General features: G+C 40.5%; 1 non-coding gene across 1 annotated transcript; it reads left to right on the plus strand.

Annotated features, from left to right (window-relative positions):
• The first annotated feature begins 8,880 nt into the window (after window positions 1-8,880).
• Window positions 8,881-8,988, plus strand: LOC112753938 (small nucleolar RNA R71). Its single transcript, XR_003178298.1, has one exon. It is a non-coding gene; the product is annotated as a small nucleolar RNA R71 (small nucleolar RNA).
• Window positions 8,989-15,193: the final 6,205 nt, after the last annotated feature.

Below are 15,193 nucleotides of genomic sequence, written 5' to 3' on the forward strand. Positions count from 1 at the left end.
TTGGAGTTCTAAGCTCGGAGATGCGCTTTGGGCTTACCGGACGGCTTATAAGGCACCAATTGGTATGGGCCTGTTCCGGTTAGTCTATGGGAAGGCTTGCCATCTCCCGGTGGAGGTAGAACATAAGGCGTATTGGGCCTTAAAAAAATGCAACTCAGTATTTGGGGGGCCAGAGTCGAAAGGAAGTTACAGTTGGTGGAGCTTGAGTGTCTTCGATTGGAAGCCTATGAGAATTCAAGGCTCTACAAAGAGAGAATAAAGGCAGTGCATGATAAAAACATCAAAAGGAGAGAGTTTAGAGCTAGGGAGCTAGTCCTCCTTTATAACTCTAGGTTAAGATTGGTGCCAGGCAAGTTAAGATCAAGGTGGGAAGGTCCTTATAGAGTGGAGAAAGCTGAGCCATATGGGGTCTTACACCTGAGTCACCCTTCAAGCCCCAAAATCTTCAAAGTTAATGGTCATCGTCTAAAGCTTTATCATAGAGAGAAGATGAAAAGCAACAAAGAGGTTGAGGTGTTCCTTCTTGAGGACACACCCAAAGGCGAAGAGTTCTGAGCTCATGACCGTCTAACTTAAGGACGTTAAAGAAAAGTGTTAGGTGGGAGACACCCCACCATGGTATGATCTTCCATTGTACATAGTTGCTTGCTTATAGCCTTTAGAGTCATTGTGAATTTGGTAATTGTTTGATTTTGTGAATTTTTTCAACATGCTTGATTTTGTTTCATCATTATTAAGATGCTCATGAGGATTTCATTGATTTTGGTGGTTGAATTGGGATGTTGAGAAAATGCTTAATCTTGAGTGTTACATAAAATTTTGGGTGTTTTTGACCCTTTTTAGCATGCATTACTACCAATTTGTGCTATAATTGCCCCTCCTCATGTGTATAAAAAAAAAAGAGGTCAACCCATGCGCAAGCGTGGGAGACGCGTGCGCGTCGACGCGTTTCCACAGCTCCTGGTACTAAAACTAGAGAGTTGTACGACATTTGTGCGCGTTTGGTGTTGGGAGCACAAATGCTCCCCACGCGCAAGCATCGGTAACGCTTACGCGTCCCTTGTCCATTTCGCACACCCACGCGCAAGCATGGGCGATGCGTACGTGTCGATTGCGAATTCTGGATCTCTGGTACAAAAACCTGAGAGTTATGCCTGATTTGTGCGAGAATTGTGCGGGCGGCACAACTGCCACCCACGTGTAAGTGTGGGCGACGCTTACACGTCGGTCACCAATATCGCCATCCACGCGTGTGCGTAGGGGACGCGCGTGCGTCAATTGTGCTGTAGCCAACTCCTGGTACAAAAATTAGAGAGTTGTGCGAACCTTATGCTGCCTTTGTGCGCGAGGCACAACTTGGTCCACGCATGCATGTCACTTGACCCGTACGCGTCTTCTCCCATTTCTGCAGCCCACGCATATGCGTGGGGGACGCCTACGTGTCACTTCTCTGTTTTCTCATCCACGCGTACGCGTGGATGGCGCGCACGCGTCGCGTCCCAGACGCACCTGATATGCAGCGCGCGCCTTGTTTTGTTTCTTCAATTCTCTTCTTCCATTGCTTCTTCCTTTCTTCTCCCATCTTCCCACCACAACCACCGGTGACCACCACCTCTGGCGGTCCCATACCTTTTTCTCCCCTCTTTCCTCCTCCCCCCTCTCTTATTATCACTTACACTCTACCTTGTCCTCTTCCTCTTCTCAAGGTTCTACTCCTTCCCCTACTTCTTTTTGTCTTATTTTTACATCTTTCTCTTATTGGTTGCACTTATTTTCTCTCTTCCATTTCTTCTTAGTTGCATTTTGGTTAACTTGTTCTTGTTTGCTTATTTTCTTTCTATTTATATTTTCCATGGGTGTTGTACTTTGAGCTATGACTTGCATTGGTTGGATATTTTTATTTTACTTGGTTTAATTGTGTAATGTGGTATGGTTAGGATAATGGGTATTCTATTTGGGGTATTATTTGTTTGAATTTTTCCTACTTGCTCATTATTTGAATATTGCCCACCAAGTGTTTGTTGAAAGGCACCTATACCATTTTGGTTCAATTTGACTTTATGCTCTTAACTTGGTGCTTCTTCTTCATACACTTGCTCTTCTTTAAGTGCATTAGGCCTATTTTGCTTCATGTTTACCATTCTTATACTCATTACCCCTGACTTGCTTCCTCATTATTATTGATGCTTGAGCTATCCTTCTCATGCCTTATTGCATGCTTCTCTCACTCTTGCATCCAATGCTAAGTGATATGACCCATGATCATATTCTTGTCTTGTTCACATGTTGCAGCTGTCATGTCCTCAAGACGCACTATTCCTTTTGGACATTACTTTTCACTTGCATGTTATTCTCTAATTTGATTCTTTGGGTTTAATGTTTCCTCTTTTCCTTCCTTTTTCAAGATGGCTAGTGCACGAAATTGTGATCATCAACAATGGCGCCAAAGGACTTGGAGCTCTTAAACGTGAATCACACTTTGTCACAATTCCACACAACTAACCAGCAAGTGCACTGGGTCGTCCAAGTAATAAACCTTACGTGAGTAAGGGTCGATACCACGGAGACTGTCGGTTTGAAGCAAGCTATGGTCACCTTCTAAATCTCAGTCAGGCTAATTCAGATGGTGATGGAGAATTGATATTTAAAAGATAAATAAAACACAAAATAAAGATAGAGATACTTATGTAATTCTTTGGTTGGAATTTCAGATAAGCGTATGAAGATGCTTTGTTCCTCCAGAACCTCTGCTTTCCTATTGCCTTCTTCCAGTCATTCATACTCCTTTCCATGGCAAGCTTTATGTTGGGCATCACCGTTGTCAATGGCTACTTCCCGTCCTCTCAGTGAAAACGTTCCAAATGCGCTGTCACCGCACGACTAATCATCTGTCGGTTCTCGATCATGTCGGAATAGGATCCATTGATCCTTTTTGCGTCTGTCACACGCCCCACAATCGCGAGTTTGAAGCTCATCACAGTCATCCCTTCCCAGATCCTACTCGAAATACCACAGACAAGGTTTAGACTTTCCGGATCTCAAGAATGACCGCCAATAATTCTAGCCTATACCACGAAGGTTCCAATCTTAGATTAGAAACCCAAGAGATACGCATTCAAGCTTGTTTGCATGTAGAACGGAAGTGGTTGTCAGTCACGCGTTCATAGGTGAGAATGGTGATGAGTGTCATATAATCATCACATTCATCATGTTCTTGGGTGCGAATGAATATCTTGGAGAAGAAATAGACTTGAGTTGAATAGAAAAACAATAGTACTTTGTATTAATTCATGAAGAACAGCAGAGCTCCACACCTTAATCTATGGTGTGTAGAAACTCCACCGTTAAAAATACATAAGTGATAATAGTGTAAGCATGGCCGAATGGCCAGCCTCCAAGGTCTAGGGACTAAACGTCCAAAGATTGTTTAAAATAAAATAGTAAAAGGTCCTATTTATAGAGAACTAGTAGCCTAGGGTTTACAGAAATCAGTAATTAATGCAGAAATCTCCTTTCGGGCCCACTTGGTGTGTGCTTGGGCTGAGCATTGAAGCTTCCATGTGTAGAGACTTTTCTTGGAGTTAAATGCCAGCATTTGTGCCAGTTTGGGCGTTTAACTCCAGCTTTTGTGCCAGTTTTGGAGTTAAATGCCAGAATTCTTGAGCTGACTTGGAACGCCGATTTGGGCCATCAAATCTCGGGCAAAGTATGGACTATTATATATTGTTGGAAAGCCCAGGATGTCTAATTTCCAACGCAATTAAGAGAGCGCCAATTGGGCTTCTGTAGCTCCAGAAAATCCACTTTGAGTGCAGGGAGGTCAGAATCCAACAGCATCTGCAGTCCTTTTTCAGCCTCTGAATCAGATTTTTGCTCAGGTCCCTCAATTTCAGCCAAAAAATACCTGAAATCACAGAAAAACACACAAACTCATAGTAAAGTCCAGAAATATGATTTTTAAATAAAAACTAATAAAAATATAAAAAAAACTAATTAAAATATACTAAAAACATACTAAAAACAATGCCTAAAAGCGTATAAATTATCCGCTCATCACAATACCAAACTTAAATTGTTGCTTGTCCCCAAGCAACTGAAAATCAAATAGGATAAAAAGAAGTGAATATACAATGAATTCCAAAAACATCTATGAAGATCAGTATTAATTGGATGAGCGGGGCTTTTAGCTTTTTGCTTCTGAACAGTTTTGGCATCTCACTTTATCCCTTGAAGTTCAGAATGATTGGCATCTATAGGAACTCAAAATCCAGATAGTCTTATTGATTCTCTTAGTTAAGTATGTTGATTCTTGAACATGGCTACTTTATGAGTCTTGGCCGTGGCCCTAACTACTTTGTTTTCCAGTATTACCACTGGATACATAAATGCCACAGACACATAACTGGGTGAACCTTTTCAGATTGTGACTCAGCTTTGCTAGAGTCCCCAATTAGAGGTGTCCAGGGTTCTTAAGCACACTCTTCTTTTTGCTTTGGACCTCGACTTTAACCGCTCAGTCTCAAGTTTTCACTTGACACCTTCACGCCACAAGCACATGGTTAGGGACAGCTTGGTTTAGCCGCTTAGGCCAGGATTTTATTCCTGTGGGCGCTCCTATCCACTGATGCTCAAAGCCTTGGATCCTTTTTATCACCCTTGCCTTTTGGTTTAAAGGGGTATTGGCTTTTTCTGCTTGCTTTTCTTTTCTCTTTTTTTTTTCTGCAAGCTTTTCACTGCTTTTTCTTGCTTCAAGAATCATTTTTATGATTTTTCAGATTATCAACAACATTTCTCCTTTTCCATCATTCTTTCAAGAGCCAACAATTTTAACATTCATAAACAATCAAATTTAAAAATATGCACTATTCAAGCATTCATTCAGAAAAATAATAGTATTGCCACCACATCAAAATAATTAAACTGTTTTAAAATTTGAAATTCATGCACTTCTTTTTCTTTTTCAATTAAAAACATTTTCTTTTAAGAAAGGTGATGGATTCATTTTCATAGCTTCAAGGCATAGACACTAAGACACTAATGATCATGTAATAAAGACACAAACATAAATAAACATAAAGCACAATTTTCGAAAAATAGAAAATAAAGAATAAGGAAATTAAAGAACGGGTCCACCTTAGTGATGGCGGCTTGTTCTTCCTCTTGAAGATCTTATGGAGTGCTTGAGCTCCTCAATGTCTCTTCCTTGCCTTTGTTGTTCCTCTCTCATGGTTCTTTGGTCTTCTCTAATTTCATGGAGGAGGATGGAATGCTCTTGGTGCTCCACCCTTAATTGTCCCATGTTGGAACTTAATTCTCCTAGGGAGGTGTTGATTTGCTCCCAATAGTTTTGTGGAGGAAAATGCATCCCTTGAGGCATCTCAGGGATTTCATGATGAGGAGTTTCCTCATGCTCTTATCCATAAGTGGGATCTCTTGTTTGCTCCATCCTTTTCTTAGTGATGGGCTTGTCCTCATCAATGAGGATGTCTTCCTCTATGTCAATTCCAGCTGAATTGCAGAGGTGACAAATGAGATGAGGGAAGGCTAACCTTGCCATAGTGGAGGACTTGTCCGCCACATTGTAGAGTTCTTGGGATATAACCTCATGAACTTCTACTTCCTCTCTAATCATGATGCTATGAATCATGATAGCCCGGTCTATAGTAACTTCAGACCGGTTACTAGTAGGAATGACTGAGTGTTGGATGAACTCTAACCATCCCCTAGCCACGGGCTTGAGGTCATGCCTTCTTAGTTGAATTGGCTTCCCTCTTGAATCTCTCTTCCATTGAGCGCCCTCTTCACATATGTCCATGAGGACTTGGTCCAACCTTTGATCAAATTTGACCCTTCTAGTGTATGGGTGTGCATCTCCTTGCATCATGGGCAAGTTGAATGCCAACCTTACATTTTCCGGACTAAAGTCTAAGTATTTTCCTCGGACCATTGTAAGCCAATTCTTAGGGTCCAGGTTCACACTTTGATCATGGTTCTTGGTGATCCATGTATTGGCATAGAACTCTTGAACCATTAAGATTCCGACTTGTTGAATGGGGTTGGTGAGAACTTCCCAACCTCTTCTTCGGATCTCATGTCGGATCTCTGGATATTCGCCCTTTTTGAGCTTAAATGGGACCTCGGGGATCACCTTCTTCTTGGCCACAACTTCATAGAAGTGGTCTTGATGCACCTTTGAGAGGAATCTCTCCATCTCCCATGACTCGGAGGTGGAAGCTTTTGCCTTTCCTTTCCTCTTTCTAGAGGTTTCTCCGGCCTTTGGTACCATAAATGGTTATGGAAAAACAAAAAAGCTTTAGCTTTTACCACACCAAACTTAGAAGGTTACTCGTCCTTGAGCAAAAGAAGAAAGAAGAGAGTAGAAGAAGAAGAAATAGAGGAGATGGAGGGGGCTTTGTGTTTCGGCCAAGGGGGAGAAGTAGTGTTTAGGTTGTGTGAAAAATGAAGGAGTGAAGATGGGTTTATATAGGAGTGGAGAGGGGGGTATGGTTCGGCCATTATGGGTGGGTTTGGGTGGGGAAGTGGTTTGAATTTGCATGGTGAGGTAGGTGGGGTTTTATGAAGGATGGATGTGAGTGGTGAAGAGAATGGTGGGATTTGATAGGTGAGGGGTTTTTGGGAAAGAGGTATTGAGGTGATTGGTGAATGGTGAATGGGTGAAGAAGAGAAAGAGAGGTGGGGTAGGTGGGGATCCTGTGGGGTCCATAGATCCTGAGGTGTCAAGGATTTCTCATCCCTGCACCATGTGGCGTGCAAAACGCCCCTTGCTGTCAATCCTGGCGTTTAACGCCAGGCTGCTGCCCATTTCTGGTGTTTAACGCCAGCTTCTTGCCCATTCCTGGCGTTAAACGCCAGTCTGGTGCCCATTTCTGGCGTTAAACGCCCAGAATGGTGCCAGACTGGGCGTTTAACGCCCATTTTGCTACCCTTACTGGCGTTTAAACGCCAGTAAGTTTCTCCTCCTGGGTGTTCTATTTTTCATTCTGTTTTTCCTTCTATTTTTGCTTTTTTAATTATTTTTGTGACTTCACATGATCATCAACCTACAGAAAACATAAAATAACAAAAGAAAATAGAAATTTAATATAGATAGTTAAAGATTGGGTTGCCTCCCAACAAGCGCTTCTTTAATGTCAATAGCTTGACAGTGGCTCTCATGGAGCCTCACAGATGTTCAGAGCAATGTTGGAACCTCCCAACACCAAACTTAGAGTTTGAATGTGGGGGTTCAACACCAAACTTAAAGTTTGGTTGTGGCCTCCCAACACCAAACTTAGAGTTTGACTGTGGGGGCTCTGTTTGACTCTGTATTGAGAGAAGCTCTTCATGCTTCCTCTCCATGGTGACAGAGGGATATCCTTGAGCTTTAAATACAAGGGAGTCTTCATTCACTTGAATGATCAATTCTCCTCTGTCAACATCAATCACAGCTTTTGCTGTGGCTAGGAAGGGTCTGCCAAGGATGATGGATTCATCCATACACTTCCCAGTCTCTATGATTATGAAATCAGCAGGGATGTAATGGTCTTCAACCTTTACCAAGACATCCTCTACAAGTCCATAAGCCTATTTCTTTGAATTGTCTGCCATCTCCAGTGAGATTCTTGCAGCTTGTACCTCAATGATCCCTAGCTTCTCCATTACAGAGAGAGGCATAAGGTTTATACTTGATCCCAGGTCACACAAAGCCTTCTCAAAGGTCATGGTGCCTATGGTACAAGAGATGGAGAATTTTCCAGGGTCTTGTCTCTTCAGAGGTAATTTCTGCCTAGTCAAGTCATCCAGTTCTTTGATGAGCAATGGAGGTTCATCCTCCCAAGTCTCATTACCAGACAACTTGGCATTTAGCTTTATGATTGCTCCAAGGTACTTAGCAACTTGCTCTTCAGTAACATCTTCATCCTCTTCAGAGGAAGAATACTCATCAGAGCTCATGAATGGCAGAAGTAAATTCAATGGAATCTCTATGGTCTCAATGTGAGTCTCAGATTCCCATGGTTCCTCTTTAGGGAACTCCATGGAGGTCAGTGGACGTCCATTGAGGTCTTCCTCAGTGGATATCACTGCCTCTTCCTCCTCTCCAGGTTTGGCCATGTGAGACGTGTTTATGGCCTTGCACTCTCTCTTTGGATTCTCTTCTGTATTGCTTGGGAGAGTACTAGGAGGGAGTTCAGTAATTTTCTTACTCAGCTGACCCACTTGTGCCTCCAAATTTCTAATGGAGGACCTTGTTTCAGTCATGAAACTTTGAGTGGTTTTGATTAGATCAGAGACAATGGTTGCTAAATCAGAATGGCTCTGTTTAGAGTTCTCTGTCTGTTGCTGAGAAGATGATGGAAAAGGCTTGCTATTGCTAAACTTGTTTCTTCCACCATTATTGTTGTTGAAACCTTGTTGAGGTCTCTGTTGATCCTTCCATGAGAGATTTGGATGATTTCTCCATGAAGGATTATAGGTGTTTCCATAGGGTTCTCCCATGTAATTCACCTCTTCCATTGCTGGGTTCTCAGGATCATAAGCTTCTTCTTCAGAGGAAGCTTCCTTAGTACTGCCTGTTGCTACTTGCATTTCAAACAGACTCTGAAAAATCATATTGACTTGTTAGGTCAATATTTTATTCTGAGCCAATATGGCATTCAGAGTATCAATCTCAAGAACTCCTTTCTTCTGATTTGTCCCATTATTCACAGGATTCTTTTCAGAAGTGTACATGAATTGGTTATTTGCAACCATTTTAATGAGTTCCTGAGCTTCTGCAGGCATCTTCTTCAGATGAAGAGATCCTCTAGCAGAGCTATCCAATGATATCTTGGATAGTTCAGACAGACCATCATAGAAAATTCCTATGATGCTCCATTCAGAAAGCATGTCAGAAGGACATCTTCTGATTAATTGCTTGTATCTTTCCCAAGCTTCATAGAGGGATTCACCTTCCTTCTGTCTGAAAGTTTGGACTTCCACTCTAAGCTTGCTCAATTTTTGAGGTGGAAAGAACTTTGCCAAGAAGGCATTGACTAGCTTTTCCCAAGAGTTCAGGCTTTCTTTAGGTTGTGAGTCCAACCATGTCCTAGCTCTGTCTCTTACAGCAAAAGGAAAAAGCATAAGTCTGTAGACTTCATGGTCAACCCCATTGGTCTTGACAGTGTCACAGATTTGCAAGAATTCAGCTAAGAACTGATGAGGATCTTCCAATGGAAGTCCATGAAACTTGCAATTATGTTGCATTAGAGAAACTAATTGAGGCTTTAGCTTAAAGTTGTTTGCTCCAATGGCAGAGATTGAGATGCTTCTCCCATAGAAGTCGGGAGTAGATGCAGTAAAGTCACCAAGCACCTTTCTTGCATTGTTGGCATTGTTATTTTCGGCTGCCATGGTTTCTTCTTCCTTGAAAAGCTCTGTTAGGCCCTCTAAAGAGAGATGTTCTTTAGCTTCTCTTAGATTTCTCTTCAAGGTCCTTTCAGGTTCAGGATCAGCTTGAACAAGTATGCCTTTATCTTTGTTCCTGCTCATATGAAAGAGAAGAGAACAAAAAAGTAGGGAATCCTCTATGTCACAGTATAGAGATTCTTGAGGTGTCAGAGGAAAGGAAGAATAGAAGGAGGAGGTAGATAGAAGAGAATTCGAACATATAAAGAAGGAGGGAGTTCGAATTGCACCTTGAGGAAGAGTGTTGGTCCTTTAAATAGAAGGATGTGAGAAGAGGGGAAGAATTTTCGAAATTAAAGTAAAAGATTTTGAAATAATTAAAAGAAATTTTGAAAATTTTATTGATGATTTTCGAAAATTAAGATTGGGAAAGAAATTAAGTGATTTTTGAAAAAAATTTTGAAATTAGAAATCAAGAAGATATGATTGAGAGTTAATTTTAAAAAAGATGTGATTGAGAAGATATGATTGAGAAGATATGATTGAAAATCAATTTAGAAAAAGAAAGTTTTTAAAATTAAAGTTGATTACTTGACTAATAAGAAATTAAAAGATATGATTCTAAAATTTAAAGTTTGATCCTTTCTTAATAGGCAAGTAACAACTTGAAACTTTTGAAGTAAATCTTTAATTATAACAAGGATTTTCGAAAATTAAAAAAAATGGAAAGAAATTGATTTTGAAGAGATATGATTGAAAATATGTGATTTAAAAAAGATTTGATTTTGAAAAAATATGAAGATTTGAAAAAAATTTGAATTAAAAACAAAATCTTCCCTCTTGTGTCCTTCTGGCGTTAAACGCCCAGCCAGGTACCCTGGCTGGCGTTTAAACGCCAGTTTTCCTTCTTCACTGGGCGTTTTGAACGCCCAGCTTTTTTTGTTTGATTCCTCTGCTGAATGTTCTGAATCTTCAATTCTCTGTATTATTGACTTGAAAAGACATAGTTTTGAAAAAAAAAAATTTTTGAATTTTTAATGATGAGAAACAATAAAAATGCAACTAAGATCAAATAAACAATGCATGCAAGACACCAAACTTAAGAATTTTCATATAAGAGACACTAAGAAATTGAGAATTCATATGAAAAACAATAAAACACACAAAACAAGAGAATTTAAAGATCAGAGCAATGAAATCATCAAGAACAACTTGAAGATTAATGAAGAACATATTGCATGTTTTCGAAAAATGCAAGAAGAATGCAATTGACACCAAACTTAAAAATTGATACCAGACTCAAACAAGAAACATAAAATACTTTTGATTTTTATGATTTTATAAATTTTTTTTTGTGATTTTCGAAACTTATATGGAAAAGAAAATAAAGAGATTTAAAACTTTTAATGAGAATTCCAGGAATCATGTAATGTTAGTCTAAAGCTTCAGTGTAAAAAGATTAGACATGTTTGGCCAAGTTTCAGCAGGACATTACATTCAGCAGCTAAATTGATGAGAATCAATCAGCTTTTGTGATGCTAAGAACATCACCTTGAAACTCTAGAATTTATTCTTAAAAATTCTGAAAAGTACCTAATCTAAGCAACAAGATGAACCGTCAGTTGTCCAAACTCGAACAATCCCCGACAACGGCGCCAAAAACATGGTATGCAAAATTGTGATCATCAACAATGGAACCAAAGGACTTGGAGCTCTTAAACGTGAATCACACTTTGTCACAATTCTGCACAACTAACCAGCAAGTGCACTGGGTCATCCAAGTAATAAACCTTACGTGAGTAAGGGTCGATCCCACGGAGACTGTTGGCTTGAAGCAAGCTATGGTCACCTTGTAAATCTCAGTCAGGCTAATTCAGATGGTGATGGAGAATTGATAATTAAAAGATAAATAAAACACAAAATAAACATAGAGATACTTATGTAATTCTTTGGTTGGAATTTTAGATAAGCGTATGAAGATGCTTTGTTCCTCCTGAACCTCTGCTTTCTTATTGCCTTCTTCCAATCATTCATACTCCTTTCCATGGCAAGCTTTATGTTGGGCATCACCGTTGTCAATGGCTACTTTCCGTCCTCTCAGTGAAAACGTTCCAAATGCGCTGTCACCGCATGGCTAATCATCTGTCGGTTCTCGAGCATGTCGGAATAGGATCCATTGATCCTTTTTGCATCTGTCACACGCCCCACAATCGCGAGTTTGAAGCTCGTCACAGTCATCCCTTCCCAGATCCTACTCGGAATACCACAGACAAGGTTTAGACTTTCCGGATCTCAAGAATGACCGCCAATAATTCTAGCCTATACCACGAAGGTTCCAATCTTAGATTAGAAACCCAAGAGATACGCATTCAAGCTTGTTTGCATGTAGAATGGAAGTGGTTGTCAGTCACGCGTTCATAGGTGAGAATGGTGATGAGTGTCACATAATCATCACATTCATTATGTTCTTGGGTGCGAATGAATATCTTGGAGAAGAAATAGACTTGAGTTGAATAGAAAAACAATAGTACTTTGTATTAATTCATGAAGAACAGCAGAGCTCCACACCTTAATCTATGGTGTGTAGAAACTCCACCGTTGAAAATACATAAGTGATAATAGTGTAAGCATGGCCGAATGGCCAGCCTCCAAGGTCTAGGGACTAAACGTCCAAAGATTGTTTAAAATACAATAGTAAAAGGTCCTATTTATAGAGAACTAGTAGCCTAGGATTTACAGAAATCAGTAATTAATGCAGAAATATTCTTCCGGGCCCACTTGGTGTGTGCTTGGACTGAGCATTGAAGCTTCCATGTGTAGAGACTTTTCTTGGAGTTAAACTCCAGCTTTTGTGCCAGTTTGGGCGTTTAACTCCAGCTTTTGTGCCAGTTTTGGAGTTAAACGCCAGAATTCTTGAGCTGACTTGGAACGCCGGTTTGGGCCATCAAATCTCGAGCAAAGTATAGACTATTATATATTGCTGGAAAGCCCAGGATGTCTACTTTCCAACGCAATTGAGAGTGCGCCAATTGAGCTTCTGTAGCTCCAGAAAATCCACTTTGAGTGCAGGGAGGTCAGAATCCTACAGCATCTGCAGTCCTTTTTCAGCCTCTGAATCAGATTTTTGCTCAGGTCCCTCAATTTCAGCCAGAAAATACCTGAAATCACAAAAAAATACACAAACTCATAGTAAATTCCAGAAATGTAATTTTTAAATAAAAACTAATAAAAATATAATAAAAACTAATTAAAATATACTAAAAACATACTAAAAATAATGCCTAAAAGCGTATAAATTATCCGCTCATCAATGGCCACCATAAAAGGCAAGGAGAAGGCATCGAAAAAGTCGGCCACTAAAAGGGTACCCAAAGATCAACTGCCAAGGCGTACCCTACACTAGGAGCTAAGCCCCTCTCAAAGAAGGCGAAGACGATTGTTCATATTGATGAACAAGAGAAGGACAATCCGGCACGGGACCCCACAAGGTTTTCCAACTGCTTCTGTGAGCTCATGTTCCCCGCTATGGTTGAGAGAAATTATCACTCTGAGCATCCACTCGCCCCTACGGCGCACATTGTTCAGTATGTCATGCCTCGTATTGAGCGGCGACAATGGGATTTCTAATGCGAAGACCACAGGAGGCCAACCTTTCTTGGGTAGTGGAGTTCTACTCCAACTACCACTCCCCTTCTCTTCAGTCAGTTTATGTGCACCGGAAGCAAGTCCCGGTTTCGGAGGAAGCTATCCAAGGGGTGCTTAATATTTTACCAGTACCGGAGGAGATGGATGGTTACCAAGAGGTCCTACATCAGCGCAATGAATTTCGGTTTGATTGGGACTCGATCCTTCGGGTCATTGCCCAACCAGAGACATTTTGGACCCAAGGGAGACTCAGGATGCGGCCTAAGTGCATTGACGCACGCTCACTTACTGTGGAGACTCGAGCATGGGCCCAGATCTTATCTCACTACGCACTTCCAAGCACCCATGAGTCATCCATCACGACAGACCTAGCCCTCCTTGTCTGGTGCTTCCTCACGGAGAGGCCAGTCAACATCCCTCTCCTCATCCGACAAGCGATGGATCGGGTCCATACCAAGGGTAATCTACCATTTTCCGCCTTGGTATCCAATTTGGTTGCTGCGGCTGGCGTCCCCCGCGAGGCTAAGGACATGAAAGCATTAGTTCTAGCAAAAGGCGATATCGTCCCGAGCGAGAAATATCTTCAGCCTCCCACAGACACCACAAGCCTTGACATAGCTCTTCCTTCCACCATTCCTACCACTTCATCAGGACCACATAAGTCAACCCATCAATTGCTTGTGGAGCTCAATGAGAATATAGACCATTATGAGCGGCGGAACAAATGCCGATTTGCTTACTTGAAGAAGCTTTGGGGTTGTACTAACCCACCTACGGACGAGCTGGACACTTCCAGATCCGCTTCAGACCACAGTGAAGCAAGCACTCAAGATATGGATGGAGGAAATGGTGACCCCGATCCCACTCTGCATATCACCAATGGCACGGAGGACCGTGCAAACTTCTAAGTGTGGGGAGGTCGGTTACCGACTTCCATAGGTAACAACCCTTTTCTTTTCAACACCCATGATTTTGATTTTTCTTTCATCAGTTAGGATAAATTACATGGTTCATTTTTGTACTTGAACACTTTTTGCATGTTAGGACTACTTGGTTAGGGTGATAACTTTTTTTTTTGAGAAATCGTCTTTAGGGCACCCTACCAATTTGAGAAAAAATTTGTGTTAATCTTGCTTAAAGAATTTATTCTGGAACATGGTTTTTGAGCTAAGAATACAAGCATGTGAGTTTTGAGCCCAACTGCATGGTTACATCATATAACCACCTATTTCTCCTTCTTGTGTGACTATTCTCTTTCTATGATTGTAATCTTTGATTTGTTTGATTCTTTATGTCCATTATTCCATGTATACATGCATTTATATGATTGAAGCCATCATTTCATTTAGCTCACTTACCCAAATAGCCTACCTTTCATCAACCATTGTTAGCCAATCTTGAGCTTATTTTAATCCTTTCTTGTTCTTAATTTTATCACATTACAAGCCTTTAAGCAAAAAACAATAAATGTCCTGAACTTGGATTTTTGATTAGCTTAGGCTAGTGAGTGTGTGTATCATTCAAGTGTGGGAAAACTTGGGACATTGGTTAAGGTAAAAGTGTATTTTGAGTTTTTCATTGAAAATTATGGGAATTGGGTACATACTCATGTATTGATTAAATGTAAAACCATATGCATTGATACTTTTGTATACACTTTATTGCGAAAAAGAAAAAAAAAATATATATATATATACAAAATAAAGGAAAAAAATAATAGAAAAAGAAAGAAAAAGAAAAGCAATAAAAAGGGGACAAAATGCCCTAAAGTGAAGTCCAATAATGATCAGTGCATGAGTTGCGATCAAGAAAAGAATGCATGAGTGTGTGAAAAAAAAAGAGTGAAGAATGGGTAGTTAGGCTTGTTTTAGATTTTTATAGGTTGTTGTATAGGTTAGGTGGGAAGCTTATGTTAATCAAAGATTCAAATTTCGAGCTCACTTAGCTATATATAACCTTACCTTGACCCTAGCCCCATTACAACCTAAGAAAAGACCTCATGATATATGTATGCATGTATTGAATAAGTGTTGATTGTTAGATAAAACACAAATCTTAGAAAGCATGATTAGAGGAGAATTGAGTGAATCAATCCTAAACACTTGAGCGACTAAAGTGCAAACACTTCCGGTGAGGGTTTGATGCTCAATTCCTTGTTACCGGC

Source organism: Arachis hypogaea, chromosome 15 (genome assembly GCF_003086295.3).
Source record: "Arachis hypogaea cultivar Tifrunner chromosome 15, arahy.Tifrunner.gnm2.J5K5, whole genome shotgun sequence".
Taxonomy (NCBI): Eukaryota; Viridiplantae; Streptophyta; class Magnoliopsida; order Fabales; family Fabaceae; genus Arachis; species Arachis hypogaea.